The sequence below is a fragment of the Notamacropus eugenii genome, chromosome 3, assembly GCF_028372415.1.
Source record: "Notamacropus eugenii isolate mMacEug1 chromosome 3, mMacEug1.pri_v2, whole genome shotgun sequence".
NCBI classification, from domain to species: domain Eukaryota; kingdom Metazoa; phylum Chordata; class Mammalia; order Diprotodontia; family Macropodidae; genus Notamacropus; species Notamacropus eugenii.
The window spans coordinates 431,297,658-431,321,905 of NC_092874.1; the positions used below are offsets into that span (position 1 = coordinate 431,297,658).

Consider the following 24,248-nt stretch of genomic DNA (forward strand, 5'->3'; position numbering starts at 1 on the left):
TTGGCCCAGAGATCCCTCTGCTAGGCATATATCACAAGAAGATCATTTAAAAAAAAAAGAAAAGAAAAGAAAAGAAAGGTTCCATCTACTCCTCCAAATTTACAGCACATTTTTGTGGTAGTAGTAGTAAAAAACTAGAAACTAAGTAGATGTTCATCAATTGGGGGACAGCTAAACAAAGAGTGGTATATGAATGTAATGAATGTGATAAAAATAGAGAAGCCCAGGAAGACTTGTATGAACAGATGCAAAGTAACAGAACCAGAAAAACAATAGACTCAAGGACTAGAAAAACAATGTATATAATGACTTTAAAACACAGATGATAAGAACAAATGAGAAACAATTGAACTGAATACTATGAAACTATGAAGTCCAGCTCGGCCATTGATATGGTATGACACATGAGCTATCTCTTCATCCTATTTTGCTGCGGACATAGGGGCTTGTGGGTATATAACACTACATATAACTTTTTGGATATCTAGGTTACTTTTGCTGAACTATTTTTCCTTCTTTTTAATCTTTTTTGCAAGTTTTTATTGAAGTCTTTTTTTTTATGTTACCATAATTTCCCTCAAGTCCTTAGTTTCCTTCCCAGAGAGCAAAGACAAAAAAAAAAACAAACCAGGAAGAAAAAAATCAACGTAACTGGTCAATATATCAAAAAAGTATGAAAATATATAATATGCAACACTTTGTAGACCTCCCACCTCTGTAAGGGAATGGGAAGGGAATGTCTTCTCACATCTCTTCTTTTGTGCTATGTTTGTTACTTATAATTTTGCAGCATTCACTTGAATTTTTTATGGTCGTTCTTTCCATTTCCTTCATTGTAGTCATTATGTATTTTGTTTTCTTGGCTCTGATTACTTTATTTTGAATCAGTTCATCTAAATGTTTTTCATGTTTCCCTATATTCATCACATTCATCATTTTTTACAGTGTAGTCATATTCAATTACATTTATCTACTGAAATTTGTTTAGCCTATGGACATTGACTTTGTTCCCAAATTTTTACTATCACAAAACATAATGATAGAAATATTGGTGTATGCAGTTACTTTTTTCTTATCAATGGCTTCCTTGGGATATAAACCTAGGAATGGAGTCTCTGAATCAAAGAACATGGACATTTTAGTCCCCTTATTTGCATAATTCCAAATTGCTTTTTAAAATAATTGTACATGACTCACATCTCCATTAAGAATGCCCTAGTGTTCTGATCTTCCCCAAACCCTTCCAATATTGACTAGTCTCATATTTTGCCACCTTTGCTATTTAAATTCTCCTGACTCATTTTTAGGCAATTAAAACCCCCTATTCTTTTTTTTTTTTACAAGAGCTTCTTTCTAATTAGATATCCCCCCTCATCTACCTCTACCTGATTTTTTGCACCTGTTTGGGACTTTACATTCATCTTCACTGATTTTCATCTGCAAGTAAGATCTAGCCCATCGTTTCAGCCCATTGAGATCTCTTTGTAGCTTAATTCTGTCATTCAACAATTTAGTAGTTATTACTGAATTCAACTCAATGTAAAGGGTTTGTATTGATCGCCAATGTGTGCCCATCCCTGTAAGGCAGAGATTCTTAACCTGAAGATTATGAACTCAGATGCTTTTTTAAAAAATACTTTGATAACAGCATTTTAATATAATTGACTTTCTTTTAATCTTATGTATTTTATTGTATGCACTGGAGAATATTGTTCTGATAAGGGAGTCCATAAGCTTTACCAGCCTGCAAGAGGGTTCCATGATTCGTAATAAAAATATCACTTATGTTCCATATGCACGGAATTCATTGCCAACTCATGTCTGCCTCTTTGAATCCCAGGTTTCCTACAAAGTTTGGTTTGAATAATACCTTCTAAGAGGCCTTACCTGATCTCCCACGGTTGCTAATGCTCCCCTGGATTGCCTTGCCTTTATTTGTGTGTATCTTGTATACGCTTATGCACATGTTGTTTCTTCCCACAGGGCAGGGACAATTTCTTTTTGGTCTCCGTAGTCCCAGTGCCTGGCACATAGTGGGTGTTTAATAAATGCCTGTTACTTGATTAATAGCTAATATTTCCATCATACTTTAAGGTTTACAAAGCACTTTTCACACATTATCTCATTTCATCCTCAAAGCAAGCCTTGCAACATAGGTACTATGGGTACTATAATCATGCTCATTTTGCAGATGAGGAAATTAAGGTTCAGAGAAATTAAATGATTTGTCATAGTGACATAGTTAGAAAGTATCTAAGGTGGGGCTCTCCTAACTCCCTTTCAGACACTCCTTCCTCTACCAAGTCACCTCTCAGATGAAAAGAAGAAAAAGACACAGTTATTTATATTCAACAAAATCTAAGTCTAGTAAAGGAGGTGAAGTAGGCTCCAAGGGAAGAGGGTCCACTCAGGGTAATTTGAGCAGCCCACTCACATACTGGATGCCAGAGGATGCAATTAGATTATAAGAGGGATCCCTTAGTTCCAGGGAACTTAAATTTTCATTCCTAGGCATACCTGGAGGGCAAAAGTAGGGGTGATCACTCATACTCATCACCTACTGATGACTTATTAGGACAGGAGTGGCTGACATTGGGAATTCTTGGCCTCAAGAGGCTGGTCATTTGGGAGGTCCAGAGAGACTAATGCTTCCTTCAAGGAGCCATATCCTAGATCCCAGAATGTGTGTGCAGCTTCCTGTTTTAGCTCCATGTCACAGATGTAACTGAAGTCTGGTAAGGATGTGTCTACCACTATGTATGGTGAAAGGGTGGAAGTTAGGATTAGAAGTCAGCTTTCATTTACAAAATTGTGAGGTCCTCAAAATTTGTCTTGGATACCTGGCACCCTTTTTAGGAGCCCTCTCTACCCCTGTGGTCCAGTCAATCTGTCCTTTTTACTACTTCTCATACACAGCACTCTACGGTGAATTGGCCATCCCCCAGGCCTCATCTTTGTTTCTTGGCAGCAGTTCTTTTTCTTTAAGACTAGCTCAAGCACTACCCTCTACATGGTCTTTCCCCAGTTAACACTGCCCTCCTCCCAAATCCCCGTGGTATTTATTTTGAATATGCTTCTGGATGCAGATGTTTTATAAGCTCCTTGAGAATAGGGACTATTCACAAACAAAACACTCCATGTGTCTACTCTGGGTATTTACTCTGGTTGTCCCCAAAGCAGAGAATGCTCTCCCTCCTCATCTCTGCCTACTGACTTTTCTGGCTTTCTTCAAGTCCCCAAATCCCATCTTCTACAGGAAGCTTCCTCCAAATCCTCTTAATTCTAGTGCCTTCCCTCTGTTAATTATTTCCTGTCTATTCTCTATATAGTTTGTTTGTATGTCTTTGTTTGCATATTGTCTCCCCCACTAGATTATAAGCTCGTTGAGGCCAGGAAATATCTTCTGTCTCCTTTTGTAACCCCAATGCTTAGCACATTTCCTGGCACATAACAGAAAGTTGATAAATTTTTGTTGATTGATTGATTATCACTAACACTAACTAGGTGTTTGTTGTAACCAGACTTCCAACCCAGTCTGGGGCATTTACATGAAGGCAGTATGTTGGAGGAATGCCTTGGGATTGGTGGAGGAAATGCTGAGGTGATGCTGTGTATAGACATGCACACCTGAATAAATGTTTGTTGAGAAATTTAATGATTAATTAATTTCTTCCCACAGATTCTCCTGCCCCTTCCACTCTCTCTCCACACCCTGGCATCACTCCCATGTCTCATGATGGGATCTTTCTCTCAGTCAGCTACTAATTAATCCACAATAAGCTATTGGCTGAATATGGTTTAAGACGCTCTGCTTCCTGGGGTATTAGCATCTCACAGGGGACTCTGGGAAAGCCAAAAACCTCTAAGGCTTGAAGTAATGAAATTTTAATAGTGGAATTTCAGGCACTGTGGCAGCCAGTGGGAGAAAGATTTTTGGGCAGACAGGTTCTGCGTGCCACCCACTCCTAAATCAGAACACATAGGCAGCTGGCGATTATACTCGCATTTAAGATTGACCCTACTAACTCACACTGAAAGCCAAAAGAGGTGAATGGAATAAAAAGAAACCGAAGGACTTTTAGGTCCTTCTCCCCCCTCCCCTTTTCTAGTTATCTATCAGACCAAGCAGAGATCACTCCACTTTTTCATCAAATCAGCTTCCACTCCAGGCATGGGGGAGGGTAAAGCTTTCTAAAAATACTCTGGAGCCGTCATGTTGGATAACATCAGTGTCTGGCTGGGAGTAGGGATGCTGCCCGCCTCGTTGCCTCGGATCCCTCTGAGGCTCTGCCCTTTACTCTTCTGCTCCACTGGTCCATTCCAAAGGCCCCCCTCTGAGGAGATTTTGATGAAGCTTAGATAGCTAAGACCTGAGAGCCCTGTGTTTTAAAGCCACCTTTGCCAAATCCTCTAGGATTAAGGTGTTCTGGAAAGAGAGAGAACTTCCTGCAAAAGCAACCTGGATTCTGACCCCATGACATCTGGTTTGCCTGGTTTCCCATTCATTGGCACATGAGAGAAAATGAAATGAAACACGCTGACATGAAGGCATCCACTTTTACTGAATCATAAGATGTTAGTGCTGGAAAAGGCTTTAGGCATTATCTCGTGGCCATCCTCCCAATCAGCCAGGGCAGAAACCTCAGGACTGCCCTTGACTCCTCCTTCTCCATCACCCCATAGATCCAATCAGTTATCCAAAAGGTATTCTTTTTATGTCCACAATATCTTTTCCATCTGTCCCCTCCCCTCCTCTCAAACAGCTACCAGCCTAGCTCAGGCCCTCATCACCTCTCACCTGGGTTACTGTAATAGCCTCCTGATTGGATTTCCTGCCTCAAGTTATCTCCTCACTCCACTCAGCCTCCGAGCTGCAGCCAAAGTGATTTTCCTTAAATTAAGATCTGACCATGCCACTCCTGAGGTTTCAATAGACTCCGGTGACTTTCTCTTGCTTTGGGGATCAAAAATATATTCCTCTCTATAGAATTCAAAGCCTTTTACAACCTAATCTCATCCTATCTTTCCAGCCACATTGTGCATTACCATACCTTTCTATGCCCTTGATGGTTCGGTCAAACTGGTCTTCTTCCTATTCCTCACACAGAATACTCCATTTCCTATCTCCATGCTTTTGCACTAATTATCCCACCTGCCTCCAATCCCTGGAATGTCCTTCATCCTCACCTCTACCTCCTGGAATCCCAGGCTTCCTTTAAGACTATGATTAAGCACTATATTCTGTATTAGACCTTTCCTGGTTTTCCCTCCCCTCTCCCCAGTTTCTAGGGCTTTTCCTCACCAAATTACCTTGTATTTTCTTGGTATGTATTTTGTATACATATATATATATATATATATATATATATATATGCACACACACACACACACACAAAATATATATACATATGTCTGTGTCTGTGGAGAAAGAGCTTGAGAGAGGGAGAGAGAGAGAGAGAGAGAGATCGGGTCCCCAGCTAGAGGATAAGCATTTGCCTTTTAGTTTTGTACCCTTGGCCTCAGACACTTAATAGATATATGACCCTGGGCAAGTCATTTAACCCTGTTTGCCTCTGTTTCATCATCTGTAAAATGAGATGGAGGAGGAAATGGTAAAACCACTCCAGCATCACTCCAGTAAAACCCCACAGAGGGTCACAGAGAGTTGGATATGACTGAAGATGATTGAATAACAACAGCCTAGCACAGTGCTTGACACATAGTACTTACTTAACAAATGCTTGTTGATGGGTCAACCATTTCATTATTCAGAAGAAGAAACTGAGAGTCAGAGAGAAGGCTCTGACTTAGGATCCCCAAGGTTATTCAGGTAGCTAGTGTCATAGCTGAGCTTAAAGCTGGGATTTCCTGATTCCCAGGCTAGGGTGTTTTCCATTGCATTCCTTTGCTAAGAGCCACTCATTTTAGAGACGGGTGCTGGTCATGGGAAAGGGTGGAGCAGGGGATGGGGAGGCCATGTCTTTTCCTTTGTTTATATCCTCCTCAACATCCAACGTGACTATCTCCTTGAATCAGCTCAAGCTGTTCTTGTGCCTCCTCTCCAGGTGGGGACTGTCTTTTCTCAGAACCTCAGAGCTAGAAGGAATGTCAGAGGTCAGCTAGTACAACCTGTAACTGGAACAGGAATCCCTTTGATGAAAGCCCAGACAGATGGCAATTTGTTTGAAGGCTTCTAGGAAGAGGGGAATCTATTGATTCTGGGGACAGCCCATTCCACTTTGGGATAATTAATCTTCATTATTAGCAAGATGTCTCTCTGTTGCCCCACCAAAATCTATCTCCCTTTCTATTTTCACTCACTGTTCCTAATTCATCCCCCTTCAGACCAAACAGAACAAGTCTAGAAAGTTCATGTTTACATAAAGTCAAATCTGCCCAAAGCATCTTTTCCCCATTGTGTCAAGTTCTGTCCTCTGGGGTGAAGCAGAAAACAACAAAAAACCCCAAAATCCCTCTTGCAAAAGACAACATTTTGGTTACTTGAAGGTTGCTCTCATGTACCCCTTTTTCTTAAGTCTCATTTTCTCTTTCTGCTCTCCAGAGACTCATGGATAAATGACTATTTGTTATGGTTTCTGCTGAGTCAGGGTTTCTTAGCCTTTTGGGGGGTCATGCACCCCATTGTCAGGATAGTGAAACCTCTGGCCTCCTCAGAATCATGCTCCTGTTTCTAATGGGAGGAAATGCTAAATTTCAATTAGAGATTAGTGGAAATAAAGATGTCATTTTTTTTCACTTCATGTTCATGGACCCCCTGAAATCTATCCTATGATCATTAGGCGGGGTGGGGCGGGGAACAGAGCAGTCCCGGATCCCAGGTTACGATCCCCTGCTGTAACGATGTTACAAAGCTACAACGTCACTAGCCAGCTCAAGGGTGTGTTGGAGTAGAGGAGTGCCTAGAGGGAAGTTAGTCCACTACTACAGGAATGGCTTCATTGAACCTGGCCACCTCTTTCCTTTCTGTTCTGAGAGTCAAGGTCCTGCCAGCAAGCCCTGACAAGCAGTGAAGCTGGCAAAAGGCAAGCTGGCCTGACTTGAATTCCTGAGCTCTGCCCAGGTCCCTTTGATTTGCCTGGTATGTAGGTGGAGGGAGGTAAGTTCTGTTGGTTCCGTGAGATGGCCCCACCGTGTCAGGTGAGCTCTGGTGCAGAGATAGATTATGGTCTCGGCAGTACCAGGAGCCAGAAGCTCATTGAGAAAAGTTCCTTAATGGAGGGGAGATAACACTGGGCTCCATGGGAGTCAAGAAGCCTGAACTGGAGTGCTGCTTCCTCTCCTTACAGCTGGGTGCTGGTAGGCATGTTCCTTAATCTCTCCGAGTCTGATTTTTTCTCACCTGTAAAATTGGTATAATAATGTTTGCTCTCCCTGCCTCAAAGAGTCATTGTGAGGTTCATATGACACAGTGTGTGTTACATGTTTCTTAAACCTTAAAACATGACACACATGTCACATATAAATCTTCTTTACCCTTCTTCCCCAAAATTAATTTCTACGTTACACTTACTTACACTCTAAAATAGTTCAGTTTATCGATGCTTTATATCCAGCTCATGGCAGGTGCTTAATAAATGATTATCCCCTTCCCTCTATATGCCTCAGTTTCCTTATCTGTAAAATAGAGGTAATAATAGTACCTACCTCCCAGGGTTGCTGTAAGGACTACATGATACATTTGTGAGGTGCTTTGGAAACTTTCAAGCACCATATGAATGTTAGTGATTGTTATTACTTATTATCATTATATTAGGGAAGGCCACACACACATAAATAAATGTTTACAAAACAAATAACTAGAAGGTGACATCTGTACGGGGTGCTGAAGGAAGCTAGGAAGTCCAAGGGAGGAATGAGGAGGCCAGTCCCATTGGGCTGGGTGCAAGGATGCCTTTAGATACCTTCTCAGAGCCCAGGCATTCTACAGAAGTGGGGGCTAAGGGGCCAGAGAGCTCCTGGATCTAGCAGATTCTGCTTTTCAGGGTTGGGGTCCAAATGCCAGGCACAGGAAGATAGTCTGTGTTAAGGCCCAGACATGCAAGATGGGGGAGCAACAACAAAGGACCAAGGAGTGTGTTACCGTGGAACATCAATGCATCCTAGGGCTGGGGGGAGGCGGTCCATGAGGTGCTTTAAGTGCTGAACAGAGCAGAGCAGGGTGCTTCTGATTCCAAAGGTAAAAGGGAACCATGGGTATTTACAAGGAATATCACTTTGTCAGTGGTGTGAGGGATCGACTGCACAGGGCAATTGGCCCCCATGACATCTATGATTTCTTCTTTCTCTAAGTGCTAGGAAGTCAACTGACCTCAAAGTCATTATGTGGAGCTGGGGCAGAGCTAGGACTTGTGAGGATTAAATTAGATAGCTGATGTGTAAGGCCCAGAACGAACGCTCTTGGTTTACAAATGCCACGGAATAGCTTCATCCTTGGGGACTTCTCCCTGAATAGCGTTTCAGCTCATACCCCAACCTAGGGTTTCCCCTGATGCTGGCAGGATTCACTTGGTTCCAGGAGCTTTGCCTCCCATTGCCCACAATGGTAGTGATGCCTGTGGCTGGCTGGAGGGCCATAGTTCTATGAAGGGGCCTGCAGGGACCCCACGGTGTCTCTGGGAGCACAGCACCAATCTCTCCACATCTTCTCCCTGGTTCTCTAGGCTGGAGGCTCAGAGGGATAAAGGGTGGGATGGGGGATTTCATCATTACTATGGGGCAGTAAATAACCAGGCCCAGCCTGCCAAACCATCCCAACTTGTCCTTGAGTTTTACTTTTTTAACTCTGAAGACAGTAATTGAGGGAGCAGAGGCTCCTCTTGGGTCATTCTGGTGCATACTTGATGCAAATAGGTGGTGTTGGGTTTGGCGTCAGGAGGAGCTGAGTTCAAATCCAGCCTCAGACACTTTTGAACTGTGGGACCCTGGGTAAGTCACTTTAACCTCTGTCTGCCTCAGTTTTCTTACCTGTAAAATGGGGATAATAATAGCACCTACCTCCTTGGATTGCTGTGAAGATAGATCAGTGAGACGATAATGGTAAGGCACTTAGTGTCCTGATACATAGTAAGCTATTATTATTACATATGAAGGCATCAAAAAGTTTAAAATGTCATACAAATGTCAGGTATCACAATGTCTTTTTGCATCTGGAATCACTAAGAAATGAGGCAAGCCACATAAGAAGTTTTTCAGATTACTGAAGCTTATTTCTTTAAGTATCCACCTTTAAATTTTATTTTAACCATCATGAATGGAAATTTTTCTAAACCCATTTCCCTCTTCTTGAATATAGTGTGCTAAACCTGAGAACTTTTCCTTGATGACTAAAGGTTAGACTAGGAATGTTAATTATTGCACCAACTATAAAATAATATATATGTACTATAGAATATAGCATATTTCTCTTTTAATAAAATATATCATGTTGCACATTAATACATTATATTAATGTATTTGTATATACTATAATATATAATAGTATAGACTATATAATAGTATACCTATATAGTAGTGTGAGTATATGTGTGTGTATGTATATATATATATATATACTGTATATATGTGTGTATATATATACTGACTCATAATAGTATATAATAGCATTAACTATATAATATATAATCGCATATATATATAATAGCACTGACATATATAACAGCCCATATATTATACATATATATTAGTACTGACTGTATATTAGTGTGCATGTATACAATAGCACTGACTATATAATACACAGAAGACCCACATCACCCACTAAGTCAGGTATGGTTGCTTGTCCCGAACCTACGTAAACGGTCCTCGGTTGTTGTTGTCTTTGAGTTTTCGCATCTGCTCTGCACGATTTTTCTCTTCTACATATCTACATTTTTTCTTCTCTTTCCAAGCCCACTTTCATGTCTTGCTGCAGTCAGCCTATTTCTAGAAGCCGTCTCCATTCTGCTTGGCAGACTGTGAGAGCTGAGAAAACAGACTTGCTAGAACTGTGTATAAATTGAGTCAGCAGGCTGGGTGGGGGGCGGGGCAGGAGGGGGAATGAGGTGGGGGAAGGCGGGGAGAAGGTCCTAAGAAGTCTCCTAAAGAAAAGTGGGAGAGCTGCAGACCCTGCTTCATGATATTTTTTGCTTACTCCCAGCCTCCCTGTCGTGAGAGATAATCCAGAGTAACAGAAGCTGGCCCCAGGAGTCATGGGTTAGAATCCTGGATCTGCCATCGAATTGCTGTTTGCCAGTCCCTTAACTTCTTTTGACCTGTTTCCTCAGATGTAAATATGGTGATTCCTTTTTTCACAGGGCTATGGTAGTACCCTGAGATCACCAAAGTGAAAGTGCTTTGTTTTTTGGAAAGTGTTTGCTTTATAAGCATAAAGAGATATATAACTAGGATAGAGGGGAATAGAAAGAGATGTGAACAGGGAGCTATTATTCCAGATAGGCAAGATAAAGTATTTCCAGATAAGGGAAGTTTTACTGTCATTAGTAACACATTTCTTCATTCCCACCATCCCTTCCCCCAGTTGAATGAGTTCAAATGATGGATAGATAAAGGCTCAGGCAACATGGACTGGTAGTCAGAAGACCTGTTATAACTTACTGTACGACCAGTTTTCTTAAGTTTTTAAACGATGCATCCTTCTCCACAGAGGAAGAATGAGAGGCTTGGGCTAGATATCTCAAAGGTCCCTTCTAACTTTAAGGGATTAGTCTTCTCAGATTCTGGCGACATGTCAGGTCACAGCATCCAGAGACGCTCTCTATTAAAGAACTAAGGACCCTAGGTACAACAAACACAGGTTTATACTCATGAATGAGCTGACAGGATATGTATAGTTGAGTGTTTCTTCAGTTACATGTCCTGCACAAAGCAAACACCTAAGCCTTAAAAGCTCAGCATTTGTAAAGTCCAGCAAATAGCCATACAGTGTCAGAAATGGAGGGGACCTTATGTATTATCTAATCATGATGGTAGATAACTGACATCTACATAGCCCTTTAGTATTTGCAAAGTAATTTGTTTGAATTTTCTCATTGTATCCTGTGAAGTAAATATAACTCCTGGAGGTAAGTACCACAGATATCATCACCCTCATTTTACAGATAAGGAAACTGAGTTTCACAGAGTTTAAATGACAGCTAATATGTTTCAAAAGAAGGATTTAAAACCAGATGTTTACAGCTTCTGTAGAGGCAATGCCATGTGACCAGTGGAAAGAAAGCTGGATTTGAAGAGGACCAGTGACATTATGGGTGATGTCTTGTCCCATGATAAACTAGATTTAAGGGCAACAGAGTTTCACAAAATCAGTCTCGTTCTCTCTTCTAGAGTCATCAAAGTCCAATAGGAAGACAAAGTCTGGTTGACTGGTGATGGTCCAGGATGCAGTGGGTGATCTTGGTGTCTTCCATGTCTGATCAAGCTCTAAGACCTCCGTAGCACCTGCTTCAGCCACCTTGGAGGCCATTGGAAGAAATTGTTCTCATCTGCCCATCCTGACAAGGAAGTCTTCATATACTTGAGGTAGACACATCCTCCTAACTCATTGAAGGATTTGAGGTCTGTCAATTACACCTGGTTTCACCTGTTTGCTGAAATGTCTGGGTGTGGCAGCTTTTTGGAGCCACAGGTGAGAATTAGGTGACTGGTGGATACCAATGTGAAAAGGACTGGGCAATGCTCTCATCACAGGTGCTAGTCCTCCTTGACCGCTCCATACATCTACTTTTATATTTTACAGTAAAGGAGCGAACCACATAGAGAATAACCCAAGACAAAGGATGGTAAGATTCAGAGATGGGAGAGAAGTCATCTACTCAACCCCCTCAGTGAGGGGAAGGAAAACTGAGGCCAAAACTAGGGAGTGACTGAGATAGGATTCCACTCCTGGAATGTACAGTCTTTGGTTCCTAAGGACCACATCCCTGAAACACCTTTGGGGTGAGGGTGGGATTGGGCTGGAGGGAGGGAGAGACAGAGAGCAGAGAGACAGAGAGACAGCGAGAGACAGAGAGAGAAGGAGAGATGGAGAGAGACAGAGAGATACGCAGAGAGAGACACAGAGGGAGAGATGGAGAGGCTGCGAGACAGAGAAACACAGAGGGAAAGACAGAGAGAGAAGAGGTGGAGAGAGGTATAGGGGGGAGACACAGAAGGAAGAGAAGCGAAAAGAGAGACAGAGAGATGCAGAGAAAGAGAAAGACAGAAGGAGATGGAGAGAGATACAGACAGAGACGGGGAAGGAGCTTGAAAGAGCGAGGGGAGGGAGGAGAATAGCTTGGAGGGGCGGAGCGGAGCAGAGCTAGGCCCCGCCCCCGAGAGGTCTCCCCACCCCCTCCCGCTCCTCGTCCCGCCCCTTTCCTTCACGAGCGTGCGCGCACCCGCCCGCGCCTTCCGCAAGACGCGGCGGCGTCGTGAGCGTCCCGGCCAGGGAGCGCAGCGCGTGGGTCCGGGCGGGGCTGCGCGCGCGCTCCCGACCCGGCCGCCCTCCTGACTGCCTGCGTGCCTGGCCTGGCCGGCCTCGCTCGTTCCCGCTCCCGCGCTCCCGCCCTCGCTGGCTCCGAGGCGGCCGTGGCGGCGGCGGCGGGCGGGGAAGGGGGAGGGGTGTGAGGGGGAGGGGAGGGGAGGGAAGGGAAGGGAAGGGGTGGGGGGTGGTTGGGGAATGGCCCGGGCGCGGCGGCGGCCGCAGCGGCAGCAGCAGCAGGAGCAGCGGCGGCAGCGGCAGCAGCGGCGGCAGCAGGAGCCGGAGCGGCCGCCACGGGGCCGCCTCCTCCTCCGCCTCCACCTCGCCCTCGCCCTCGCTCTAGTCCCCGGCCTCGGCCTCGACGCCCCGCGGGAGGGCCCGCAGCCGGTGAGTGCGCGCGGGGTTGGACCGGGACCTGCCGCCGCCCCCGCCCCCGCCGGGCCCCTCCCCCAGCCCGGGGCCGCGGGGGGTCTGGGCCGGGCCTAGGATTCCGCCTGCGGCCGGAGCATCCAACTGTCACTTGCTGATCCCAGCCTCCTGCCTCCTCCCCGCGGCTGCGGGCTCCTCCCGGGGAGGGGGTGCAGGAGGCGCTGGGGGGCAGGGAGGCGGGGACCCGGCGTCCCGGCGGCTCGGGCGGTGGGCGCCGCCCCTCGGCTCTGTCATCGCCACCTGGACGCCGGGGCAGCACCTTTGTTTTCATCGGACACTTGTGGCGGGGGAGGAGAGGCCGGGCGGGCAGCGGCGCGGGGCATGGCGGCGCAGGTGCGGGCGGGGGCCGGGGGGCACCCTCGGGGGCGCGGAGTCCAGTGCCGGGGGGTACCCTCGGGAGCTGAGCGGAGAGTCCCCCGGCCTCCCCGGGAGAGGGCTGCCTGCGGGTCTGTGCCCTCGGCCGAGCCGCCACTTGGTCAGCGGCGTGACCCAGAGTCAGGCAGTGTAGACACCGGGTCTGCAGGACATCCTCCTCCAGACTTTCTTTGAATGGCCTCTGTAAATATGACCATGACCAGGAGTTTAGAGCCCTAAACGAGGGTGCTTCTGGAAAGGCTTCGATTCTCCCCGAGCCCCCCAAGACCGCAGATTCACAATTCCTGTGTCTTATTTATTTGGCTTTGGATCTCAGCCTTTGACGTGTCCCAAGGGCAGGTCTGCCTGCTCAGAGCTGTGGAGGGGGAGGAAAGATTCCCCGCTGGGTTAGGAGGTGCTCATGTTGGCCAGCTAGCATCCTCTCTGCCTCTGGAAAGTCAGCTGTCTCCCCATTGGGGAGCTAAAGGGCGCTGTGGAGCAGAGTGCTGGCCCAAGGCACTGGGTTCCGATCTAGCCGTCTTGGGAAGGTGGCAAATCTTTGGTTTAATCTCTGAGCCACAGGAGGTTCTCCAAGACTGTACACTGTGGCGTAAAGACCAGAGAGCTATTGACTTAAAGATAAGAAAACTGAGGGACGTGTTGTATGTCAGATAGCCTAGACGAGTCATATAACAAATCGTTCTTGAAGGTGCACATGAAACCCAAGCTTTGGTCCATTAGTTAGCTCAGCTGGACCGAACCAGTCTCTAACCTGCACATGGCCAGAGCCAAACAGAGCAGCTTAGAGAGAGAAGAGACAGGAATCAAACAGAAGTTTAATTGTAAAGTGAAGGGGAAGAATAGACACATGTGCTGGGGATTTGTATTTCTTTAAAAAAAAATCACATACCCTGTTTGACTAGTATAAAAATAGCTAAAAATTGGTTCTAGACTATTGATCTTTTTCATTATTAAGATTTTTCAGTTGCAGGTTTTATCTTCAATTTCCTAGAGAATGAGTTGCTCAACAGCACAGGAAGGGATCTGAGTATTTTAAAAAATCCACTAATATGGGAGCAAATGTCATTATTTTCATTTATTAAAGGAGTCCACACTCTGTGGGTGCTTTGAAAGACAGAAAGAATTTATAATTTCTGCTTCTGAGGTATTTTCATTCTGATGTAAACAAAGATAGACCTTTTTGAACTGTATTTCACATGGTTGAATAGTTGTATGTAAATAGTATCATTAATTATCAAAGACCTTTTTAAATTATACAAGAACTTTGGTCTGTCCAGCTGTAATCAAGAGTCCCATTCAGTTTGGCTTCTTGGAGAGCTCTATAAACCAACCCGTAATCTCTTGTAGAGTTTTTCTCAATACCTAGAACTAGATTAGACTCCTTTATTCCTATGTAATTGGTTCATAAAATCTGGTGGCTCTCCTTTGCTATGAAGTCACATCTGTATTTTGAAGCAGTCAAGTCTTTCAGTCTCAAGTTTATCTGGCCAACATTATCTCCTATTATGTTCCTAAGTAAAGTTTCCTGCCACTTAGACCACTCATAGAGTTTCTTTCATACGTTCATTCTTGCCTCCATGTCTTTGCTTACATTGTTTCTGCAGTGTGGAGCAGTATCTTTTTTTTTCTGTCATTTTTCTACTCATCATTTAAGGCTCAACTCAAGTTCCTCCTTTGTTAAATTTTTCCTGATGACTGTCTTCTCAGGAGAATGATCAAGGATTGTTCCAGCGTAATTTCACCTTTCTTTAAGAGCAATGAAAATCCTGTAACTCTGGCCTGTATTGAAATTCCCCCAAAGTCCTAAATTCTCTCGGTACCATTCTTATCCTCAGTCAGTGGATAGAGAGCTGGCCCTAGAGTCAGGAAGACCCTGAGTTTGAATGTGACCACAGAAACTTACTAAGCTGTGTGACTCTGGGCAACTCATTGTTTACCTCAGTTTCCTCACCTGTGAAATGAGTTGGAGAAGGAAATGGCAAACCAGTCCAGTATCTTTGCCAAGAAAACCCCAAATAGGGTCACAAAGTGTTGGACATGACTGAAAAACGATTAAACAACAGCAAAAAACACCTGCAGTGTTTTTTGTCTTGGTATGAATGGGTTTGGACAACTGCACAGGATTTATTTTTAGGCTCTTATGTCCTTAAGCCTGATCACCTTGAGGATGATAGGCATCCTCTTCATGGGTTGATTGAATTACAGTATATGACCCAGACCTCAGGGAATCTCCTGGTGGGGTATACAACCTTTCTTGTGTCATCGTACCAGAGGGACAAGGGAGAATACCTATTCTGTCATCCAGTGCAGTGGCTTTCCCTCCTGCTGACCACATTCCTTTTGAGGTTTTGGGTAATGATACAATGCCATCAAAAGTTTTCTTTTTCTTTCAACACCTGGAACCAAATGCTTTGCTCTGCAGTTATTGATCACCTTTTGCTTAAAACACAAATTAATTTTCAAAGAATCTTTTGGCAGAGGCTTCCTTCTCTTGCCATTTTAGGGTTCCCTGTAGTCCATGATCATACTGTCATCTAATCTTAGATCTAGAGCTGAATGAGACTTGAGAAGTTATCTAGTAACACTTCCTCGTTTTACAAATGAAGAAACTGAGGCCATGCCTGCCCTGAAAATGCCTGATCTCATGAAAGCTAAGCAGATTCCAGGTAGTTAGTACTGGAATAGGAGACTACTTGAAAAGACCAGAGATTGTATAGGATTTGAGTGACATCATGATGTCATGGATGTAAAAGTCTTTGCTAAAACCCTGAGTTCAAATCTTGCCTCTGACACTTCTCAGTTGTGTGACCTTCAGTGAGGGCCTCAGTTTTGTTTTTCAGGTGTTTGCAGGCTATGCAGCCTTTTTGTCATCTCTTCTTGCTCCATCCTACCTCCCTAGTGAGTGCATTGGGAAGGCTTTTGGGTTGGGTCTGGATTTTGTGGAGCTAACATCAATTTATACCTTGACTGTGACTGTACTCCCTTTCATGAGACCCCTGAAAGTGCCCTGTGGACACCCAAGATATGTGAGCCACCCTTCAGACTGCTAGTTTGCCTTGACCTGGGGATTGAGAAGCTTTCATCATTGACTCATGGGGGCGGGGGGGCAGGGGGGGTAGTGGACAGATTCCTTCACTTGTGTTTGTGCCATAGTGTCACCTGTGAGAGTGAAACTTGGCTCTCACTGTCTTATCTTAGAGAAATGTCTTGAGAATACAAGAGATGGGAACCACAAGTGTCATTTTGCCCGGGTTATGGATTGGAAAACTCAGGTTAAACAAAGGTGAGGGACTTGCCTATGGCCAAACAGCCGGTAAGAAGCAGGTAGGAAGTTAAATCCAGGTGTCTCCTCTGACTCCCTATCTGCTGCTTCTTTTGCTCTTACGCTCCCATCTTTTGTGAAAAGAACTCCAAACAGTGATCCAGGATACTAGACTTGTTCGGCTTCTGCAGCTAAGAGGGTGACCTTGGGCAATTCATTTCCCTTTTCATTTCCCATTTCCCTTTTCACCCCCCATAAATAGAGGGGGGTATGAAGTAGATGACTCCGCCTTGCTTTGTGACCTTGCTAAAATAGTGCACTATGAAGGTGCACAGTGATACTTGTAATATTATTTTATCTAAATAATGCAGATGGGCCTGAGGTAATTTCAGTATTTATATGGGGCTTAGTCACATATTACATACTACTCCCAGCTATAGGTGGGCAGAATCTGGTGCTAAATCAAGTGTGTGGAAGTGCTGCTTTCTGAATCATTGCCAGAATATGACAGATCCTCAGTTTAGTGAGATTTCTGACCAGGGTGCACAGAACCGCCCTCCTTGTCAAATTATTTGGCTTTATTTTGTTGCCATTCATTTTCTACATTAGCTTTAGTTTCTTTTTCAGAAGTCTATGCCTTTCTGCATATGTTTTTGTGTTATTTCTTCAAGTTCAGATAACTATTATCAATAATTGTGCAGTAAGTAGGCTGTCTGGTCTGTTTCCCAGATTGGTTATGTTGTTATCACTCTCTGATAGAATCTTCTTTATCATAAAAGGATACCCTAACCATATGGTGTAAAGAACAGATTTCCCTCTGTCCAACCCCATTCCCTGCCCTAATATTAACCAGTATTCAAAGGGAGTTTATCTGATGAGTGAGATGGTTGTTTGTGATACCATCCATATAAATTCATATAACTGAGCTTGGGCACTTGTGGCCAGCACCAGGCAATCTGGTAGCATTCACCAAGTATTCTTAATATTTTGCAGCCTGAGAACTGGTGATGATTTGCTGGTCAGTTATGTACACTCAGTAGTGTTTCTGTTTTCCTTTTCTCACTCCTCTGTTCCAGCAGGTTCCAGGTTTCCCTTGGGAGGATATTCCCAGTTCTAGCTTCCTCCAGAAACTTGCACTCCTGGTGAACATCTGCACTCAATCCCAAGGACTTAGAAGACACAGTGCTCTATCCTCACAAATGGCGTCACTTTCTTATGAAGCTTGTACGTCTATGCTTTTTTAAAAAGAACTTTTTTCACAAGATTTTCTGGATTTCACCTGCACCTCCATCTATGCAAAGAAGGAAAATCTCTTGCTGGCATTGTGAGGAGGTATGTTTGTTTTCTCTTGTTATGAGATGGCATCAACTTGTGCTTGTGGAAGGTTACAGTAGTAGGATACCACATCCACACTCCTGGGGAGAAATGTTGAATGAAGCCAGAGCTCCCCTTTTCTCAGTACACTTCCTTTTTGTGAGTGTCATGGTTGATCAAAACCCCATTGCAACACACACACAAAGGATGGGAAAGGCTTAGGTGCCTGTTTCTTGAAGTGGTACATAATGGCCACCAGCTTTATCCTGCTGCACCTAAAGCTGTCCACATCTCTGCACTTCCTCACTACTGATGGGGGGTGGGGGTGGGGAGCAGAGAGAAACAGAGACACACAGAGAGAGAGGAAGACAGAGAGAGAGAGAGAGAGAGGGAGGGAGGGAGAGGGAAAGAGTATGCATCTGCATGTGGGGTGGGGTGGGAGGGAGCATTGTGGAGATAGATAACTTATTCTATAATTTAGAAATTCTAGGAAGCAGCTTCGAGTTTCATTACTAAGGGCAGAAATGAAGGCACTGACTCAGTTTTGTGATTTTGATTTAAGGGATTTTTGTCATTTCCAGTCTTAGGAGAAATGGGATAGTTTGTAAGAGGAGTTTAGGATCCTCAGAAACATATTTTTATACAGATTTCTTATACAAGACAGAATGGTGTATGAAGTATCCTCCTCCTGCATTAGTGCAAGTTGAAATCTTCTGTCTTTTGAGGCTCATATGTTACCTCCTCCTTACAGTCTGCTTGCTCCTTCTAGTCAGAAGTGATTCCTTCCTCCTAAAAATTCTCATAGCACTTTATTTATGTTTCTCACACGTTTGTACTCTGCTTTTATTTTTCTGGAATAGTTTTTTTTTTTAAATCTGTGTTTTTAAAATTAAAGTAAGTACTCTGTCTACCAGTGCAGATCATAGTCCCCTCCAAGGCGTATATAGTTTCATAAAGTGCAGTAAGTCAAAACTTCAGTTTTCTGGAAACTTACTGCTAAGGAGCCACTTCTTAGCCCAGCCCTTGGATGATAAAGAGGCTGGAAGTCTTTTTAGCTTGTCCAGACATACCAGACTTGTATTCTGCAGACATAACCTTCAGAAACCTAGTGTTTCCTCTACTTTAATGAAGTGTTGAGTAGGACTTTAGGAGAGGATACCTTTAATTACCCTGTGTATATGTGTATATTCATCCTACCCTAAGTTTTAAGGATTGTTTTTTAGGCCAGAGAGTCTGTCTTACTTGATGGATTCTCCTCAGCACTTACCTAGTGCTCTAGGTATCTACTGGGGGCATAATAAATGTTGATTCAGTTAAATTGAGTTCTAGGAGAGCTTTGAATTGGAAATCAGGGCAACTGGGATTTGGATTTGGCACTGCCATTGATTTCCTGTGGGCTTCACGCAAGTGACTTTGTTTTTTCAGTTGCATTGTTTCTAATTGTTGATTGTTTGATCTGTTTTGTAGCACCTTTTCTAGATAATCTTCAAGCAGAATTTGGATTTTGACAGGGTGGTGAGTGATAGATCCAGTGGGCACTAATTTTTGGTAGTTGGAAAACTTTCTTGATTGAATACCCAACAGCTGATGGGTACTGCTTCTTGGTGTGAGGGTCTCAGCTAGTTTTATTTAGGGTTTCCTGTTTCCTAGGGTTTTCCTTTTCCTATTGTTAGAACTTAGAGCTTTTTGAGCAATGCAGAAAAGCTTGCTGAACAAATATCTAACAAGACCAGATTGTAAAGAGAAGAGTTAAAGTCCAAAGGAAAGTTGGGAAGGATTTTTTTACTCCTTTTTCTGTTCTTAGATTTTACAGTGTAATCCAGCCTGCAAGGTCCACATTAGTCAGACGCTTTTTTGCTACCATCTAGCATGGTGCCTTGCCCATAAGTAGACACTTGATAACATTGAATTGAATTAAATTTTTTGTGGTTTCTAGTTTATATTGTTTGAAACTTTGAGAAGAGCAGCTTAGAGGTGACTCTACCTTATACTTTCACTCAAAATGAAGGCCAGATAAAATATCGCTGTGATCCCAGCTTAGCATAGTACCTAGCACGTAGTAGTCATTTAAAAAATGCCTTTTTATTGACTATAAATTCAGCCTACCCATACTAGATCATGGACCATCCGAGCCAGAAGAGCTCTTCCTGGTAGATCATCTTGTCTGACCTCCTAATTTCACAGATAAGGAAACAAGTCCAGAAAGATGATGGTATCCAGACCTTATTTCTTGGTATTCACTGTACTCTCATCACTTGATTAAGTAGGTGGTATAGACAGTTTTCCTAGAGTACATACTGATCTGTATTGGAAGAGATTTCTACCCTGAGAGCCCCTATACCAATGGCATTTCAGGTCTGGTCTGCACAAAAAACAAAAATCACTTGTAGCAAGCTATACTTTTCCCACTTTCCCAAAACAAAAAGCATCTGTGTGGAAGCCACTAAACATATGGAATTAAGAAAATGTCTGGAAAGCCATGTTGTTGTCAGGTAGATGTTTTATCACATTAACCTAATAGCCACCCCCTTGGTCCGTTAAATTTTGTGATAGCTTATAACTTGATTTGGCTAAATCTGAGGAGCCTATTTCATCTATACCTCAATCTTCCACAAGTGATTTTGGGTGTTCTAAGAGATACCAGCATTCTACCCTTTCTTATATTATGGAAGATAAGTTTCATTTACTTATGAAGTGAATAGCAGGGTTGGGCATTTTGCTTGGCTGCTTTTGGGTGGTGATTTTATGCAAGGTTTTAAAGACAGAAGGCGAGAAGGAGATCTGTGGGCAGAAACATAGAAGTATTCCTACCACAGTCAGAATAGCACAAGCTTTTATTGAGGTACAGAGAGTTAGAGTGATTTGCTTAAGATTATACTTTATGTTGAGTGACTTAAGCCAGTCAATTGATGTCTTTTGATTCCTAGTTTGCTGTGCTTTCTGTGACATCAAAAAATCAATGAAAAATTGCTGTCTTAGCTCTGGTAGAGATCACTTAATCTAAGTTTTAATATATTAGTTACTTTCTTAGAAGATGTTTTTGTGAATTTGTATATTAGGTACAAATATATCAAATCTGATGGTCTTTTCTCAGTTTTAATCCTTCTTGATCCACCTGTTACATTTAACACAATTGACCACTGTGTCCTCCTGGGAACAGTGTTACTCTGGGTTTTTGTTACATGACTCCTTGTTCTCCTATCTTACTGATCAGGTCTGCTTTGCTGGATCATCCATATTGTGTCCCTAAACTATAGGTGTTCCCCAGATTCTGTCCTAGGTACCCATTTCACATCTCTTAGTACTGTTTCTCATTTAGTAATCTCATCAGCTCTCCTCCTGGATTTAACAACAATCTCTATCAGATGTCTCCTAGGTTTATAAATGCAGGTCTTGTCTCTCCCTTGAGCCTCAGTTCTGCATCTCCTCTTACCTGTTGGGCATTTCAAACTTGATTTCCCAGAGATGTGCTCAGCTCAACTTATCTGAAATTGAGCTCATTGTACCCCCCTTTTCCCCCTTTACATCCTGTTTCTCTTGAAGACAATGCCATCTTTCCAAACTCCATTGTTTGTAGCCTAAGCATTACTTTGCCCTTACTCTCACTCATGGCACATAGTCAGGTACCAGATCTTTCCATTTTTCTAGATACACACCATCTTTTGCCTTTTATCCCTTCTGTTCACTCTTTTGCTGATTGTTCAGGCCCACCTCAACTCTTGCCTGGATTGTTGCAGTAGCCTCCTGATCTCAAATCTATCCTATACGTTGCTGTGAGTATCACTTTCCTCAAGCACCAGGGACTGTGGGTCTTGTCCCTGTCTCACTAAGTTCCAGTGGCTTCTTATGGCCCATAGATTGTAAAAACCACTTGGTTCAGTGTTCAAATCCTTGTGGAGTTTAGACCCACTTTATCTTTCCAGCTTCACTGAACATTATTTCTCCTTCCACACTCTGTGGTCCAGTTAGTTAAAACTATCCTTTTCTTGGCTCCTCACATGACGCTCCAGCTCTTCTCTGCTTGCCTTTGCCCTGGCTGTTCCCCTTGCTTGGGATGCCCTCCCTCCTTACCTGTCCCTCATGGAGCCTCCTCTTCCTTTAAGGTGAAAGCTTAAACACCATCTCCTACATGAAGTTTTTCCTGGTCCCTCAAACTGCTTTGTATTTTTCACTATTTTGCACATATTGGTATTTATATTAATCAGTGTGTACAACCCTGAAAAGTATACTACCAACGTAAGTGAACTTATCCACAGCATTCAAAACTTCTCCATTTGTTGTAACCAATGGTTCCACATATGGATGGTGTGGTGGTGGCTGATGGAGCACCTGTGTTTTCTTAGTGTTAATTATTAGGCCAAAATTAGCACAGGCAGCAGAGAATTGATCCATACTTTGTTGCATCTCAGCTTCAGAGGCTGCATTGAGTGCACAATCATCTGCAAACAGAAAATCATGCACCAACACTCCCTCCACTTTAGTCTTGGCTTGTAGCCTTTTCAAACTGAAGAACTTACCATAAGTACAGTAGTTGACTTTGATGCCGTGTTCATCTTCATTGACAGCATTTGTCAACATGACTGAAAACATCATGCTAAAAAGCATGGGAGCAAGCACACAGCCCTGTTTCACTCTCTTGGTGACTGGGAGGGCACAAGAGCATTGTTCACCATCCAAAACCCGGGCAAACGTGCCGTCATGCAATTGATGGATTTGGCTGTGCAGCATGGGATGTCCACATAAGAAAAGGTGCTGCACTTTTTGAGCAAAGCAGAATTGAGACAGCACAAAGTAAATGTAGGATGTGCAAATGTGAGATATCTACCTCAAATATTCATACAGACTATCTGTGTCCAGCCTGTGGTAGAGCATTCTGAGCTCATATTGGTCTGATCAGCCACAGTTGGATGCACTGAAATTTCACTTTACAATGGTGATGTCATTTTGGTCCTCTTCAAAGATGAAGGACAACAACCAACTAACCATTTATATACTTTCTGTTTATGATGTTGGTATATTTATGTATATGTCTTCTCCTTTAGAATGTCAGTTCCTTCCCCATAGAGATTGTTTTATTCTTTGTACTTGTGTTCACAGTGTCTAGCACATAGAATATTCTTAATAAATACTTGCTGATTTTACACACACACACACACACACACACACACACACACACACACACACACACACACACACACACACACACACACACACACACACACACACCCCTCTACACATCTGTATTTGTATCTTACTGTATGGATGTAGGCTTTAGGCTATATAGTACAAACATTGTGTGATCCTGAGCAAGTGACCTAACCTCTTTTTGCCTCAATTTCCTTATCTTAAAAATGGGGAAAATAACATTACCCACCTTCCAGGGTTGTTGTGAGGATCAAATGAGATAATATTTTCAACTACTTTATAAATCTTAAAGTTCTTTATAAATGCTATCTATGATTATTATGAAGTTTATATTTTCATATTTTGTAAAATTCTGAATTTTACAAGCATAGCTTATGAACTAAGTGGTCTAAAAAAGCAGATAAGCAGTGATTATATTTCTCTCCCTCACAATGTCATGGAGCATGACTCTCCAGCATTGTTTAGACTTCCTAGGCCACATGCACAGGACAGGAGGGTGTTGGCTGATGAATGGTACCCAGCCAAGTGAAAGAGCATCTTTTAGCTCGTTGTGCAAAAGTGGAGTGTGAACTGCAGGAGTGGGGAGCAATGCCGTGCTGGTGAGGTCCTGAGTCTAGAGCCCCAGAATTCTTTAGAATCCTACTGTAATCCTGCCATCACTCCCTCTGTCTCTGGAATCTATTCTTTGTTTTCACTGAGACCTGCCAGTCACTCCAATACCGCTTACTTTATCAGGCCATTTATTCCCCATGCTAGCGGGGCCTTACTTTTCTTCCTTCTGCAGTCTTAGGCTATTAGCCACTTCTGTCCTCCTCCTATTTCTGGCTCTGGTAGAGAAAATTGCCTTTCCAGACTGATGGGGCCTCTACCAGTTTATATCTCTAATTCCAACTGGGCTCTCAGTGCTGCACAGAAATAATTTTGTTCTTATTCCCTTTAGCTCTCTACCCAGCAGCTTTTCTAAATCTTCTCTCACTGCTCCAGCCTTCTACAGTCCTCTGTCATCTTTCCCTTTCCATAGAAGAGCGTGTCCTACTTTACTAAGAAGATAGAAAGCATCCATGGTAATCTGCTTCATCATTTAGGACAGAGGAGTGACCTCACCTGCTTATCTCTGCCTCATTCTAATATCTCTCTGGAGAAGCAGCGTCCCCATCTGCAGCTTGTCTGCTGTGCCCATCACCATGGGAGGGCTTCCTAACAGGAAGAATGAATGTTCACTTTTTGTGTGCTGCATCAAGACAG

At 43.3% G+C, this 24,248-nt stretch overlaps 1 protein-coding gene across 3 annotated transcripts in view; it reads left to right on the forward strand.

Moving 5' to 3' along the window:
• Nucleotides 1–12,696: 12,696 nt before the first annotated feature.
• TMCC1 (transmembrane and coiled-coil domain family 1) overlaps nt 12,697–24,248 on the forward strand; it is a 282,501-nt gene continuing 270,949 nt past the window's right edge. The window contains exons 1-2 of one of the 3 annotated variants that reach the window (XM_072598400.1): nt 12,697–12,865; nt 17,621–17,876. The gene's annotated coding sequence lies outside the window, so the exon portion shown is untranslated. Of the gene's footprint in view, nt 12,866–12,969; nt 13,241–17,620; nt 17,877–24,248 lie in introns of those variants that run through there. The other 2 variants (XM_072598399.1, XM_072598401.1) reach the window with 2 other exon arrangements.